The sequence below is a fragment of the Peromyscus maniculatus genome, chromosome 2 (genome assembly GCF_049852395.1).
Source record: "Peromyscus maniculatus bairdii isolate BWxNUB_F1_BW_parent chromosome 2, HU_Pman_BW_mat_3.1, whole genome shotgun sequence".
Classification (NCBI taxonomy): Eukaryota; Metazoa; Chordata; class Mammalia; order Rodentia; family Cricetidae; genus Peromyscus; species Peromyscus maniculatus.
The window spans coordinates 132,104,659-132,119,735 of NC_134853.1; the positions used below are offsets into that span (position 1 = coordinate 132,104,659).

Genomic DNA, 15,077 nt, shown 5'->3' on the forward strand with positions numbered 1-15,077 from the left:
TTATTTTTGTTTGTGAATATACAAATACAAAGGTATTTTTTAAATGAAATCAGAATATACTGTGTAAACCCTCTTTATTTGAGTGGCATGAACTTAATGTTATCAAATATTTTCTGAGAATGTCACAAAACTGAAAGTCATACCATAATATTTTAATCTTCTATTGACTATTACTCAGTCAATTATTTACTTGTAAATCCACAATGGAATTTATCTATTTATCTATCTATCATCTATCTATCTATCTATCTATCTATCTATCTATCTATCTATCTATCTATCTATCTATCTATCTATCTATCTATTTACTTGCAGAATACTAGGAATTGAGCCTGGAGCCCCAAGCATGTTAGGTATGCACTCTATCACTGACCTGTAGCTCAAGTTCTTTTTCATGTTTTATTTTATATTTTGAAATAGGATCTTACTTAGGCTTATCATAAACTCACTCTATAACCCAGGCAGCCTTTGAATTTGCAATCCTTCTGCCTCAGCCTCTAGAGCAACTAGTCAATTAGACCCTGCCTGAACATTCACATTTATAAAGACTGTTGCAAGCCTCTCTGGTTATTTCTTTAGGAAAATTCCTAGAATTATTGAGAAAAACTTCAGTATCAAGCAGGCTGTCACAGAGCGACTAGTTCTTAGCCTGGTGGAGAACACCAGGAGTCAATTTGGAAAACAAGTCTCAGACAGCTTCTTTTGAAAGACAAAGAGTAGGTGGGAGTGTTATTTCTTTGACATCTCCAGTTCCAATATATGGATATGGAATTTTTTAGTGGTCAGAGGAAGCCCTTGGGGTAGATTTTCAGCTATTAACAATTGGAAGCTATTCACCTCATGCAAAAATAATAGGTGCCTGGTGTATGTGGGTTTGCTAGATGATGCTGCAAGCACTTGCCATGCTGGCCTTTAGGCAGAAAGAAAGGGAGTAATGCTGAGCTGTGAATCTACCATTATCAGCTCTTAGAAATAGCCACTTCTGTCCAAATTTCCTTTAAAAAAGCAAGTCACCTAGCCATCCCTAAACTCAACAGGGTGCAGGTATATAATCTTCCCACTAGGCAGGGTATGCCCATAAGGACAACTAGAATTTTTGGACATGGCTAATATACTTTTTCACACTTCTCCAAAGATTTTAATATTTCCATAATCACATTAAAAGTGCAGGCCATGGAGTTCTAAAGGAAGACTTTATTGAAGTATAAGTCATATGTTGTGAATTTCACCTCTTTGCATGGTGTTGGGTGTGTTCACAGTCATGCACTCATCATCATTTTCTTCCAGATTATCATCAAAAACTACATATCAAACTCATGACCACTGCCTATTTCTCTTTTACCCTGTCCTTTAGCAACCAATCATGTACTTCCTGTCTCTAGGACTTGCCCATTGTGCATACTTCAAATCAATGGTATCATACCATATATGGTCTTTGTGGCTGGCTTTTTCTTTTGTTTACCTGCTATATTATCTCCAAGTTTCACCCATGTTGTAATGTGTATCAGAACTTCATTGTTTTTTGTTGCTGCATAATGTTTCATTTTAAGTTTATCCACAGTTTACCCATTCATTTGTTGATGGGAATGTTGAGTCATTTCCATTTGAGGGTGTTTTAAATAACCTTCTATAAAAATTTATGTCAAAGTTTTATTTGGACATAGGTTTTCAGTTCTTTTGAGCATATACCTATGGATGGAATCACTGCCCATATATTAAATTTGAGAATAAAGATTTTGAGAAACTGACAAAACAGTTTTACAAACTAGTTGCACCATTTTACATTTCCAGCTGTAGCACAGGGCAATCCTATTCTTTCCACATTGTCCCCAACACTTGTTAGTGTCTTTTTATTGTTGTCATACTAGTGATTATAAAATAATAATATCTCACTGTGATTTAAATATGTGTTTTCATTAGTGTTTAATAATGCTGACTATATTTTCATGAGCTTATAAACCACGTATATAGCTTCTTTGGAGAAATAGCTGTGCTATTTGCTCTTCCACACTCTAATTGGATTGTATTTCCCACTTTATTACTGAGTTGTTGGATTTTAGTGTATTCTACATGTGTGGATTATGGATTCAAAGTTATCAGATTGAGGACTTGCAGCTTTTTTTTTTTTACATTTTGTGTTTTTTTTAACTTTCTCAATACTATTCTTTGAAATATTGTTTTGTTGTTGTTTTGATGAAGTCCAAATTATCACTTCTCATGAGTGTTGTGTGTGGTTATCGTATATATCTATCATATATATATATATATATATATATATATATATACAAATACATATACATATACACACACATATCTATATCTATATCTATATCTATATCTATATCTATATCTATATCTATATAGATATAGATATAGATATAGATATAGATATATTCCTGTGAGTATGTGCATGTGTGTATGCATGTGCATATGAAGGCCAGAAGTCAGTGTCAGGTTTCTTCCTTGGTCTCTCTGTACTTTAGTTTCTGAGAGGGTCTGTTGCTGAGCTTGTAGCTCATTGGTTAGCCATGCTGGCTGGCTAGCCAATGAGCTCTAGAAATCTGCCAGCTCCTCCTCCTATCCTCTGCTGCCCCCAGCACTGGGATTACAGATGCAAGCCACCATACTTGCTTTGCTTGGGTGCTGGGGTCCAGACTCAAGTCCTCATACTTACATGGCAGGTACTAACCCACTGAGCCATTGCCCCAGCTCTAGTTTCCCTTTGATTGCTTATACTTTTTGTGTCATATCTAACACAGGATCACAGGGTTGTACTCTTACATTTTCTTCTAAGAGGTTTTTGTATCTTTAGCTATTATGTTTAGGTATCTGACCCACTTTGAGTTAATGTTCTGATAAGATATAAAGGAGGAGTCTGTAACATTCACTCTTCTGAATGTAGGCATCTGCTTTCTACAGCACTCTTTGTGGAAGGCTATAATTTCTCTGTTGAATTTTCTTATAACTCTTGTCATATGCCATAGCTTTCAATGATATATACTAAAAACTGGCATTGAAGAACTGTCTGCTCAGGGGCAAGTTTATATTAAGCCATTTGTGTATATTTGTACACAGTTCTCTCCACTACCCTGTAAGGCATAGAGTATTTTTCCTGTTCTATGGGTGAACAAACCAAGCTGCTAAAAGATAGAAGAAATGTCCACAGTAAGTGATTATGTCAGGGTAAGTCCAAACTATGTGATGCTAGATCCTTTCCCATTGTAGATACATCTGTAAGCTCGGGATGTAATTAGTCCTCAGTCTTCTTTCTCAGATAGAAAGCCAACATACCTATCTTGACAGGGACAAGGAATGTCTGTACTGCCAAGAACATCATAGTCTTAGGGGCTTCCTTACTAGCTAGGCTGCATCCTGGAGAGATATTTGATTTCCTATATATCATAGAAATATACAGGAGAAAAATGTCCACAAAGTTCTTTTTCCTTTCATAAGTTGGTTAAAAATAATATTATGCTAAATATTCATGGGCCCAACCTGAAGGCCATTACATGACAGCTTTGGGGAATGTCTCCAACTCAAGTCCCTTACATATAAACTCAGCCCTTTTGAAGAACAAAGACCGGTAACATTTCTAGCTGCTCTCACTGTAGAGTCACTTTCGGACCCACAGACCTATGAAGCTGAGCAGACAGCATAGTGGAACACAGAGGAGATGTTTTTAAAAATATATCCACATCATTAAAAACGGCTTCAAGAACATCTTTAAAGAAGAAAAATAAATTACTCCTAATCCACAGCGCTAGCACAATACAAGGCCTAATTCTGTTTCTACATTTTCCTTTTCAGTTCTTGTCTCTGTGCAGAAACATATTTACATAATTGCAATCACAGTAAGTTTTTATATACATCTTTTTTCACTTAGCATTATTTTTCATAAACAATCTTCATGTTGCTATGTATTTTACATTCTTACCATCTTTTTACCACCATTTTTTTCTGTTTAAAAAAAGATTGTACATGTCCATGCTACAAAATCTGGGAAACACAGAACTGCTACAAAGATGAAAATAGCAGCTATTCCCCTGAGGCAATAGCTACTAAATATTTTAATGTATTTACTTCTTTTCTTTTTCTGTGCATGTATAATTTTATTTTACATAGATGAGATCATATAGAACATGAAATTTTATCTGGACTTTTTACTTAGTATAACAACAGAAATACTTTCCTATGCCAGTAACTTTGGATATTTAACTTCATTCTAGTTCATCGAACTTATGAATAATTTCTCAACTCATGTATGTACCTGTCTATATTTTAGACTATGGTCTGAACATAGATTACTAAGGATGGAATTACTAGGTCCATGAGAATTCAATGAGTGTGTCAAAGGATACACATTTTTAAGGATCTAATACTTTATATGTATCCTGATTTACCAAACAAGTGCTATTTTCAAGCATTATGTTACTTATTGACATTTTATTCCTATAAACAATTCTACCATAGTATGTGCTCATGAGGTCCCACTCTCTAAGGATTAATAGGCAGTTAATGATTGCTAGGAAATGGGGAGATATTTTCTTCAGTGGTATATAACCCTTCTTTACCCATGCTCACATAAACAACTCTAACTAAATTCATTGGGTCACCAAAACAAAAACAAGACATGAAAATAGAAGGAGCCAGGCTGGTTAGAGCAAAAGGATCAAGGAGAGTGGGAAGGAAATAAGAGAAAGAAATAGGGGGTAAATATGATCAAAATACCTTGTATACATGCATGGATATTGTCATAGTGAAGCCAATTATTATGTGTAATTAGTATATTCTAATAATAGGTTAAATAAAATCTTACTTCTTTTGCATATCTTTTTATACAAATTACTTTAGAAGTGGAATTATTGGGCCCAATAACATTAATGTTTAAGGAATTAATGAGGTTTATTACCAACTCATTTTCTAAAAAAGGCTGTAAATTTATACTTCCCCTTCTAATCACTTATGTCCACCTTCATCTCCTATATCAATAAGAGAAAACATCAGCTTCAAATGTTACTCAGTTTATTAAATTCCAGTGACAGCTGGCTGTGATGGAGCATGGCTGCAAACCCAGTACTTGGGAGGTAGAAGCAGGAGAATCTGGAGTTCAAAACCATCCTTGATTACATAGTAAGTGTTCAGGCTAGTTTTTATGTCAACTTGACACAAGTCAGGGTCATCTGGGAAGAAGGAATATTAACCAAGAAGATGCCCTGCAAGGAAGTCTGCAGGTCATTTTCTTTATCAGTGATCAATGTGTGATGGCCCAGCTCTCTGTGGGCTCTGCCACTCCTAGATGGTGTCCCAAGTGCTATAAGAAAGTGGGATGAGCAGACCATGGGGAGCAAGCTAGTAAGCAGAACTCCTCCATGGCTTCTGCATCAGCTCCTATCTCCTTCCCTGATTTGAGTTCCTGCCTAGACTTCCTTTAATGGAGGAAGTAAAAGAGAAGCAAACCCTTTCCTCCCTGAGTTTCTTTTGGTCATGGTGTTTGTCACAGTAAGAAAAAGCACCAAAAAAGTATGTTTGAGGCCAGTCTGAGTTACCTAAGACCTTATTTATCTTTAAAAATTAATGTAATAGCAAACTAAAGAATCTGAGAAATACAGGAAGGCTGGGGGAAGCATGTTTGTTCTTTTAATCCTTGGGGGCACAAACTGAATGGTACACATGTAGATATGTATTTGAGAAAGTCAATATCAGATGACAGATCCCAGGACTCAACTGAGAGGGTTGAAGATAAATGCTCAGGGGTCACATTTTAGAATATTCACATTTGATAGGCTGAGCTATAGGAAGGATGTAAGATGAAAATCACCATCAGAATGAGAAAGGTGTAAAGGAGCTAGGAAGACTGTGTGCATTAGCTGAATGCAGGTCCTTAGGCTAAAGAAACTAGAATTCAAGGCACAAAAACTAAAACTAAGTCACAGAAACTGTGTAAGTTGAATTCTTCAATTCCAATCTAAATTAGCTTTAGTAAAAATAGACAATTCATTGGTTCATGTAAATGAATAATCCAGAAATAAAGCTGACATTTTATGCATCTTGATATAGGGCTTAACGGACAGGGTCTGTTTTTCTTCTCCTAACTCAACGTGTTCAGTGTTGAATCCATTCCCAGGCCACATGTGGTCTCACAGTGACTGTAGCAGTTGCAAACTACATCATCCCAAATTCTAATTCAATAGAGAAAAGCAAGAAAATGGTTATCAGAAGTTCTAGCAGAGTCTGTGTGGCTTCTTATTTTGCGATTGAGTTACTATAAAATCATTTTAAAATATTTACATCTATTTTGCTAATTGGATAAGAGTTGGTTGATAAACATTACTCCTGAAATTGAGGGGTAAGTTGAGGCCTGACATTGGTAAGAAATGGCCAATGATCACAGGACATCATACAATGACTATCTCTGTGGCCTAGCTAAGGCAATAAATACATCAGATTAGCATGTCTGAGAACAGAGCATGTAGGGATTTGTCCTACCATACTCTTTGTTCTATTTGCCTTCTGGTTTTTCTTGTCATAAAACACCCTAACCAAAAGCAACTGGGGAGGAAAGGGCTTATTTGACTTACACTTTAGGTAACATCCATCATTGGAGGAAGTCAGGACAGGAACTCAAAACAGGAGTCTCGGAGAAGGGTGCTTGTCTGTCTCACCTATTCAGAGGATAATGCTTAATTAAACTTCTTTTTTGTTTTTAAAAGTGTTTTGAGAATTTCAAACATGAGTACTTTATTTATATAATTTCCACCCATCACTCTCATCCCTCTAACTTCCCCTGTGCCCCACCCCTCAAGTCCTTGACTACTTACATTTTGAATACACAACCTATTGAATACATTTAGAGTTCATATGTGCATGTGTCTAGGACACTTGGGATTGGATAACCTATGTGGAAGTAGGGTACATGTCCTAGAGAAAATAGTCTCTCTCAGAGACTATTGCCTATAGATCTCCATCTATTGGTAAGCCTTGCAAAATTGTCCATATCTACATTGGTACATATTAATGTTGTCATTGTGTAGGTCTTGTTTAGGCAACCATATTATTGATATTTCATGAGTTTCAGATTCCCTGTTATATCCAGAAGACACTATCTGACAACAAGCATTTTAGTCCTCTGACTCTTAGAACTTTCTTCCCCACTCTTCTATGATCTTCCCTGAGCCTTAGATGAAGGGATTGCATTGTAAATATATCAGTTGGGGTTTGGCACCCCATTGCCACTTATTCTGTGCATTTGAGCAGGTGAGAATCTCTATAATAGTTTCCATCTGCTGCAGAAAAAAATAAAGGAAGAAAGAAAGAACGAAAGAAAGAAAGGAGAGAGAGAGAAAGGAATGAAGGAATGAAGAGAAAGAAAGGAGACTTCTGTGAGAGTTATACTTATCTATGAGAATAAGGATAAGTATTTAGAATACAATTAAAAACTATATTGGTTTAGAAAATGGCAGTGATAGGTTCTCCTCTAGGTTCTATGACTTCTCTAACCATGGGTAGTTGGCTAAGTTTATAGTATTAGGCATCAGTTCCCCCATATTGAGTGGACCCTCAGCCCAAGACTACCTGTTCATGGATAGTATTGCCTATAGTGGGCAAGGTCCTCCTAAATCAATTAGTAATTAAGACACTCTTTTACAGACATGCCAATAGACTAACCTAATAAAGACAGTTATTCAATTTTGTGGTGATTCTAGGATGCTTACATTAAGTTGACAGTTAATGTTAACAGGACACCTCACTCTTTGTCAACTTAAAGCACAAACACATTACATTTTTTTAAGTCATACCCTTTCATTCTTTGTCCCCAAGATCTTGTGTTTATATTCTAATATAAAATGCAGTCCAACTTTTAAAAACTTTAAAGTCAGAACTTAAAGAGCCCAAGGTATCTTTTAAAAATCCAAAGTCTTTTACCTGTGGACTCCTGTAAAATCAAAACTGAATTACATACTTTCTTATCCTAAAAGGGAAGAACCAGAGCATAAAACAATTGCACTTAAGCAAAACCAAACTTTAGTAGGATAAGGAGAGATCTTGTAGCCCAGTGTCCAGCATCTGAAACTCATTCATAATATTCTGGGCTCCAAAAGGCTTGGACAACCCCACCTCTTCAGTTCTGCCACACACAGCACAAGTAGATTATCCTTTAGGCCAAGGCTGGTTTCACCCACTTAGTCACTGGACTTGATAGATGTCCTATAGTGCTAGCATCTCTAATATCTTGGTGTCTCCACTGTAACTGAGGCTTCATCTTCACCAGTGTCTTCTCAGAGCCATTCTGTAGGGACCCCAATCCTGCCACATGGTGGTAAGCCTCAGTTTCTCTCCATGATACCTTCAATCATGTAGTATTCAGGTCTTCAAAAGTGATTCTTACATATTGCCAAGTTCATCTGCCAGCTTGAGATGAATCCTTGACCTCTCTGGACTGTAACATGAATCTTAAAAGAGTCTTTTTAATAAAATCAAACCTGAGGCCAGTTATTGGGGTGAATACTGGAAGATCAGAGAGACAGAACAAGTCACAGCTAACCTCACCTGGCCAACTTCTCAGCTAGTCTTGTTTCCTCAGACTGGAAGCTTCTGTGTCCTCATCCCAATGGCTCTCAGCTGAACTGTGCTGCTAGAAGCCTGACCAAATGCTGCTAGTTTCTGGTCCTCACACATTATATACCTTTCTGCTTTCTACCACCACTCCCTGGGATTAAAGGCTCACTTTCTGGGATTAAAGGCATGTGTCACCATGCCTGGCCATTTCCAATATGGCCTTAAACTCACAGAGATCCAGAGGGATTTCTATCTCTGGAGTGCTAGGATTAAAGGTGTGAGTGCCACCATTTTCTAGCCTTTGTATCTAGTGGCTGTTCCGTCTCTGACCCCAGATAAGTTTATTAGGGCACACAATATTTTGGGAAACACAATACCACCACAGTGGACCACAACTTTTGTGTGTTGACCCCGAGGAAATACTTTCTGGAAGATTTAACCTTAATGGTGCTGATCTCTTATTAATCATAGTTGATTTTCCAACCCCAGCTCACCAGTAGTCATGGACTCAGTGAAGTACAGGTTTCACCTCACAGTTATTGATGGTTGATTCTCCAGACCCAACGTGACCAGCACATAAAAAATTCTCAGTCAAACTATCACATGAATTGTACACAGTTCAGTCCTTAAGTCCTTGCTCCCTTCTGAAAACTGAAGCCAGACCTCTATAGTCCATATTTTTGTTTTAATTATCTTCCAGGTTCCTACAACAGTTTATTAAGCTCTGAACACTCAGCAGCTTTTCCAGTAAAAAGGTTCAAAATCCTCCACAGTCTTCCAACAAAATACTCCAAAGTCATAAAAATTCACATGTTAAGATCCAGTGCAGCAACATCCCCTATTGTGGTACCAAAGTCCGTTCCAGTTTACTTTGCATTGCTGTAATAAAATACTCTGACAAAAAGCAACCTGGGGATAAAAAAGTTAACTGGCTCACTTTTCCATGTCACAATCTATCAGAGTAGGAACTCAAGACAGGAATTGTGGAGGAGCACTGCTTACAAGCTACTCTGCCTCACTCACACTTAGACTCACTCTTAGCTAGCTTTTTTATATGCCCAGAACCACCTGACTAGGGATATTGCCACCCTACATTGAGCTGGTTACACTCCTGCATCAGCTAATCATCAAAACAGTCCCTCATAGGCATGTCCACAAGCCAACCTAATAAAGACAGTTACTCAAGATGCTTTTTCAGGTGATTTCAGACAGTACCAAATTAACAGTAAATGCTAAGTAAGATAACCTTTGCACCCTTTTCATCCAAAAGTTCTAGGACCTCCATAGCCAGAATTTCTGGGCAGTGACAAGATTCATTATTAGGCATAGGTAATATAATATCTTGAACTTAAGGAAGAGCCTTTCTGGTTAATGCCCAGCCTATATTAAGGGCTAAGAATATCATGAGTGGATGCAAGACCTTGGAAATAACAAGCCATAAAGATTAGATCCTGTGCTTAGCAGATATAGATTAGGATGCATTTTCAGCCACAAGTCAAGAATGTAAAGAAGGGGTCAGGGAGCCCAATATGTATGGACTCTAGTCTTGATTCTACTACTTTTGAAATCCATGTTTCTATGAAGGTCATTTCACTGCCTTGGAGCTTAGTTTTCTATCAAAAATAAATGATGTGTTGGTTACTTTTCTTTTGCTGTATTATAACACCATGACCAAGGTAACTTATAGAAGGAAAGATTTATTGGGGCTGATGGGTTCCACATGGATACAAGTCCACCACCATCACAGGTAAACATGGCAGCAGGCAGGCTAGAGCAGCAAGCTGAGAGCTCATATATTGACCCATAAGCACGAATCAGAGAGAGAGAGAACTAGAAATGGAGAGAACTAGAAATTGGTGTGAATCTTTAAATTCTCAAAGCCTGACTTCAGTGACATACTTCTAGCAAGATTATACCTCCTAAACCTCCCCAAACCAGCATCGTCTACTGGGGACCAAGTGTTCAAAATCCTAATACTATATGAGACATGTATGATACAAACTACCACAGATGGTAATATCTATTTCATAAGGATGAGATGTAGATTAAGTCATGATAATAGAGCCCTTAGCATGTTATACATTTTAGAAAAAAAATGGGTAATGAACATTAAAGTCTAAAACAGAAGTTCTATTGATAACATATCTTCATGATGGGATTTCTGTGGAAAACAAGAGTTTATCTGGCTTTACTATAATATTGGTTCTTGTGGATTAAGAGGCTAAAGATTAAAAAAAAACCCACAGACTAAAAGTGTGCGGCAATAAAAGTCTTTCTCTGTTCTTATGGAACATCAGGCAATGTCTGTGTAGGTATGTAAAGCTACATGTTTTGAAGCAGAGCAGCTGCAGTCACTCTAGCCCAGCCATGAGGTTAAAAATAAATTACCATGATTTGAAGGGTGATGGAAACCCTCAATTTTATGATTTTTATTTGAGTGGGGGTAATAGTAGTAGTAGTAGTAGTACTACTACTACTTTAAAGTAGTATCAGTAGGTGGTGGTGGTGGTGATGTGTGTGTGTGTGTGTGTGTGTGTGTGTGTGTGTGTGTGTGTGTGTGTGTGAATCTACCTGTTCCATTAGCTTTTTGGAAAAGCTCATTTGTGCTTTTCATCTATTTTGCCATTAGTAAAATAGCCACAATACTTTGGTAGTCTCTTATGAAAACCAAATAGGATCTATATAAAATTATGAGCATAGTAATGTGGACAGTCCAGATAAGTTAGAAACAAATAGTTGTTACTGTGATTGCCTTGCCACATCACCAATCACCCCAGACCTGAGGCCTTTCAAAGAGGAATTAAGATTGATAATATCATAGTTCTTGTAGGTCAGGATTCCAGTGGTGGCTTAGCTACATGACTCTAGTTCAGGATCTACCATGATGTTGCAATGATAATGTCGGCCAAGGCTGTACTTATTTGGAAGGTTGAGTAGAGAATTGTCTCTCAAGATGATTTGTCCACGTGGATGGTGAATTGGTACTGAGTTTGGGCAGGACACCTCTGTTCCTTGCCTCATAGACTTCTTTATTGGGCTTCTTGTGTTACAACATGAGAACTGACTTCCTTCAGCATTGCCAATCCAAGAAAGAGCAGAGTAGATACCCAAATCTAGAAAAGTCATAAAGTATCTATAGTACACTGTGAGTTGTGTAAACAAACCTTACTTTCTGAAGAGATAAATGTATAGGATGTGAAAGACACGAAATGAGAATCTTTCAGTGGACACCAGGGACTAGCTTGGCTAGAAGGATGATGATGATGATGATGATGATGATGATGATGAATTTTTTCTCTTTTGTTACTTCAGATCCACTTACCTTTTCTCACACCTCCAAGGAAGGTCCCCTTAATGTCAAGATATATGGGGATAGTCCAGCTTATTGAGATTGACAAAAGTTTCATAGAAAGAAGTTCAGTTATTTCATTTAAAATAGTTATATTTGGGGGCAGGGAGATGTCTTAGTAGTTATGACACTGACTACTCTTCCAGAGGACCAGGATTCAATTCCCAACAGCTGTCTGAACTCTAGTCGCAGGGTATCTGACACACTTTTCTGACCTCCATAGACACCAGGTACATACATGGTACACAGTCATACATGAAGGCAAAACATCTTAAAAGAGCCTTATTTGTATATCAGCATCCTTCTGTCTTAACATAGACCTAAAACTACAAGGGCCTTTGCATTGGTCATAAACACAAGACTTATATTTGTTTAATGACCTAATAAAAGTAATATTCTCTCATATAGGAAAAGAAGCTTGTTGCTCACTGTCTAGTTTCTTGCTTATACCAATGCCCTCTACATGCTTGGTAAATCAGTGTGGAGCTGATGCTGAGTTGAGACAAGGTGTGATCCATGTACATAGATGAGAAATTCCTAGGGGCCAAGGAACCAATGGCATATCATGGATAGTAGTGTACAACCTTCAAGCTCAGGTCTAAGATATCTTATCAAGAAATTGATAAGGATAGGCTACTGCAATATGGGAGTTTGCTTTTGGAAAAACTTATCGATCTGCCATCACCATTGCTCATTCAGTACTATTGGGAACAGAAAAATAAAGTTTTTATAACCCAAAAAAGTAAAGAAGAAAAATTTCAATGGAGATGGAATCAAAATCCCCCTTCACATCATTATCATTTTCTCTTGATATGATTTTGGAAAAAGCAATTTCTCAACACTTTAGTTATTTCCTCACTAAAATAGAGCTAATAATTCAGACCTCATGGGATTGATATGAGTATTAGATGAGATAATGTATGTGTGTGGCCCATATGAAGACTTTGGAAATGCTCATTGTGGCTATAGGCTATTCTTCCCTGGGCATGGTCACTACATGTACTTGCTATTTTTTTCCTACTACACAAGACCCAACCCATTAGTCAATTCTCTGAAGTGCCAAGAGGCACTTCAAGTGCCAAGTGTTCGGGCCTTCAGTATAATTTCTTCTTCTCCAGGTAGATTCTGAACTGTTGCCTTACAAGCCTGATGTATTTCTCCCTAGAAACTAAAACCACCAGGGGAATCAGCCCAGCCCAACTAAAATCTACTCTTGGGTGGATGGATGGATGGATGGATGGATGGATGGATGGATGGATGGATAGATGCAAGGATGCATAGATGCATGGATGGATGTCCCTTAGAAATTTTTCCTTCTAAAAAAAAACAACAACAGAAGATGGGCTTGTTAAACAGGATGTTGTTCACTGCATCACCCACCACTACATCCTTAATTTAGATGTCTGGTTATGTCCATTGTAAAGCCGTTCCTAAGTTCTTAAAGGATGGCCCCTGAATTACTTATAATGGAATTAGCCTGGGGTTTTGTTTGTTTGTTTATCTGAGCAATTTTTTCCAATAAAACTCTGAGACTTCTCAGAGAATGTTCAAATTTGTGGTATCAAGCAGTACAGATTAAATAAACCTGAATTTTATCATAAGAAAACCAGGAGAGAGAGAGAGAGAGAGAGAGAGAGAGAGAGAGAGAGAGAGAGAGAGAGAGAGAGAGAGAGAGAGAGAGAGAGAACTGTGGTTGTGAGCCCAGAGACACCAGATGGGTCTGGTGGGGGACAAGTGAAGGTTTGGATAAGGATTAGTGGCGAGAACAAACAAGAACATGGGCAGCTAGAATGGCCCATGCACAGCACCACCCACAGGTGCTAGTGTATGCACTGTATCAATAAGAGAAACACTGAAGTGGAAAGAATGTTTAGGAACTTTATAATGATTCAACATCACTGCAACTTGCTGGGTCCTGACCACTGGAGTTTCTCAAAATAGCTATGATAAATTAGAAGTAAAAACCATACCAATACCAGTACAGATGAATTCAGGAGACATGTACATCCTTATTTTAATTCACTCTTAATGTCTGTTTGCACCACTGCCTTGAGTTCATTTAAAAAAAAAAGACAAGCTTTTACTTCAAGATTTTACTGGCACATAGTAGGAGTTTACAAGTGAACTTAATAAGAATGGTATTTTCTTCTTATTGGGTAAGTTTTGAACCACAATGCATTTCACTGATCTGAAGTCTAAATTATGGCTCCTGCCTTCTTCATTACCGGGCCTGCTCTAGTCCTTTGCAGAAGCAGGAGTTCCCCTCCCAGCCCACCTGGAGCCTAAGTGGAATTTGGTAAAGCGTAACCACCTACATGTAGGGTAGCTGAAAAGCAAGCTCCACTCTTTTTAATACAGAGAAAAGGTGTATGTGGCGGGGGTGCGGGGGGTTGGGGGGAGCTAGAACTGCCACCTTTCCTCTACTCCCTCATTAGGATTCTGGGTTTCAGCAGTGTTGCCCGGCTGCTCTAATTGGATCCATGCACACACAGGTCTGCGTATCTCCATTGAATACTGACATTTCTAACTAACTGACCTTTTCAGGACCACTGGTACTCCCATAATGAGTGTGCAGTGGCATTGTGTGGATACAATACAACAGACTTCATGGTGCAAGAAGAATGCGGGATTGAAAACTATTCAGAATCCCCAATCTCGAGTTAGCAAAATGAGAGTACTGAGTCCCAACATTCATGAGCATGTTATTGTGAAGATATCGATTTCAATGCCCTTTCACTTCTTTTAGAAAAAAAAAGTTGTATTATAGAAGTCTAAATTAACTTTTGTTCTCTTATTTTTCCCCTGTACCTATAAAAAGGTCAAGTACATTCATAAGGCTGAGATAGATTTGCTGGATATAAGCTCAAAGATAGCAATCAACCTTCAAATAACCTTTAAGGAAATATGGGCTCTTCCATGAACAATAATTGATGTACTCATTAAGGCCATGAAATTCTTCAGAAATCACCTAAAGAGAAATAGTTACAGAGCCAGTGGCAAAAATAGGTCGTTTAGAACAATGAGATAATGGCTCAGATGTTTGCAATTGTTGTGACCCATTCAATGTCACAGTAAAAGGACTTCAAAGGGAAGCCAGCAAGATGAAAAAGAGGAACGGTTGTTTTCCACATTCCTGCTCAGGGACAACTCTATCTAGGCCCAGGCAGGAAAG

The 15,077-nt window shown here is 37.8% G+C and overlaps 1 protein-coding gene and 1 long non-coding RNA gene across 15 annotated transcripts in view; one reads left to right on the forward strand and one right to left on the reverse strand.

The window, feature by feature from the left end:
• The window catches only part of LOC102924940 (AGBL carboxypeptidase 4), a 1,182,350-nt gene that overhangs the window by 860,930 nt on the left and 306,343 nt on the right, over window positions 1-15,077 (forward strand). The gene's annotated exons all lie outside the window — the stretch shown is intronic.
• Window positions 1-15,077, reverse strand: part of LOC143271943 (uncharacterized) — a 54,817-nt gene that overhangs the window by 16,007 nt on the left and 23,733 nt on the right. The window contains exon 2 of the long non-coding RNA XR_013049282.1: window positions 6,579-6,662. This is a non-coding gene — a long non-coding RNA (uncharacterized LOC143271943). The remainder of the gene's footprint in view (window positions 1-6,578; window positions 6,663-15,077) is intronic.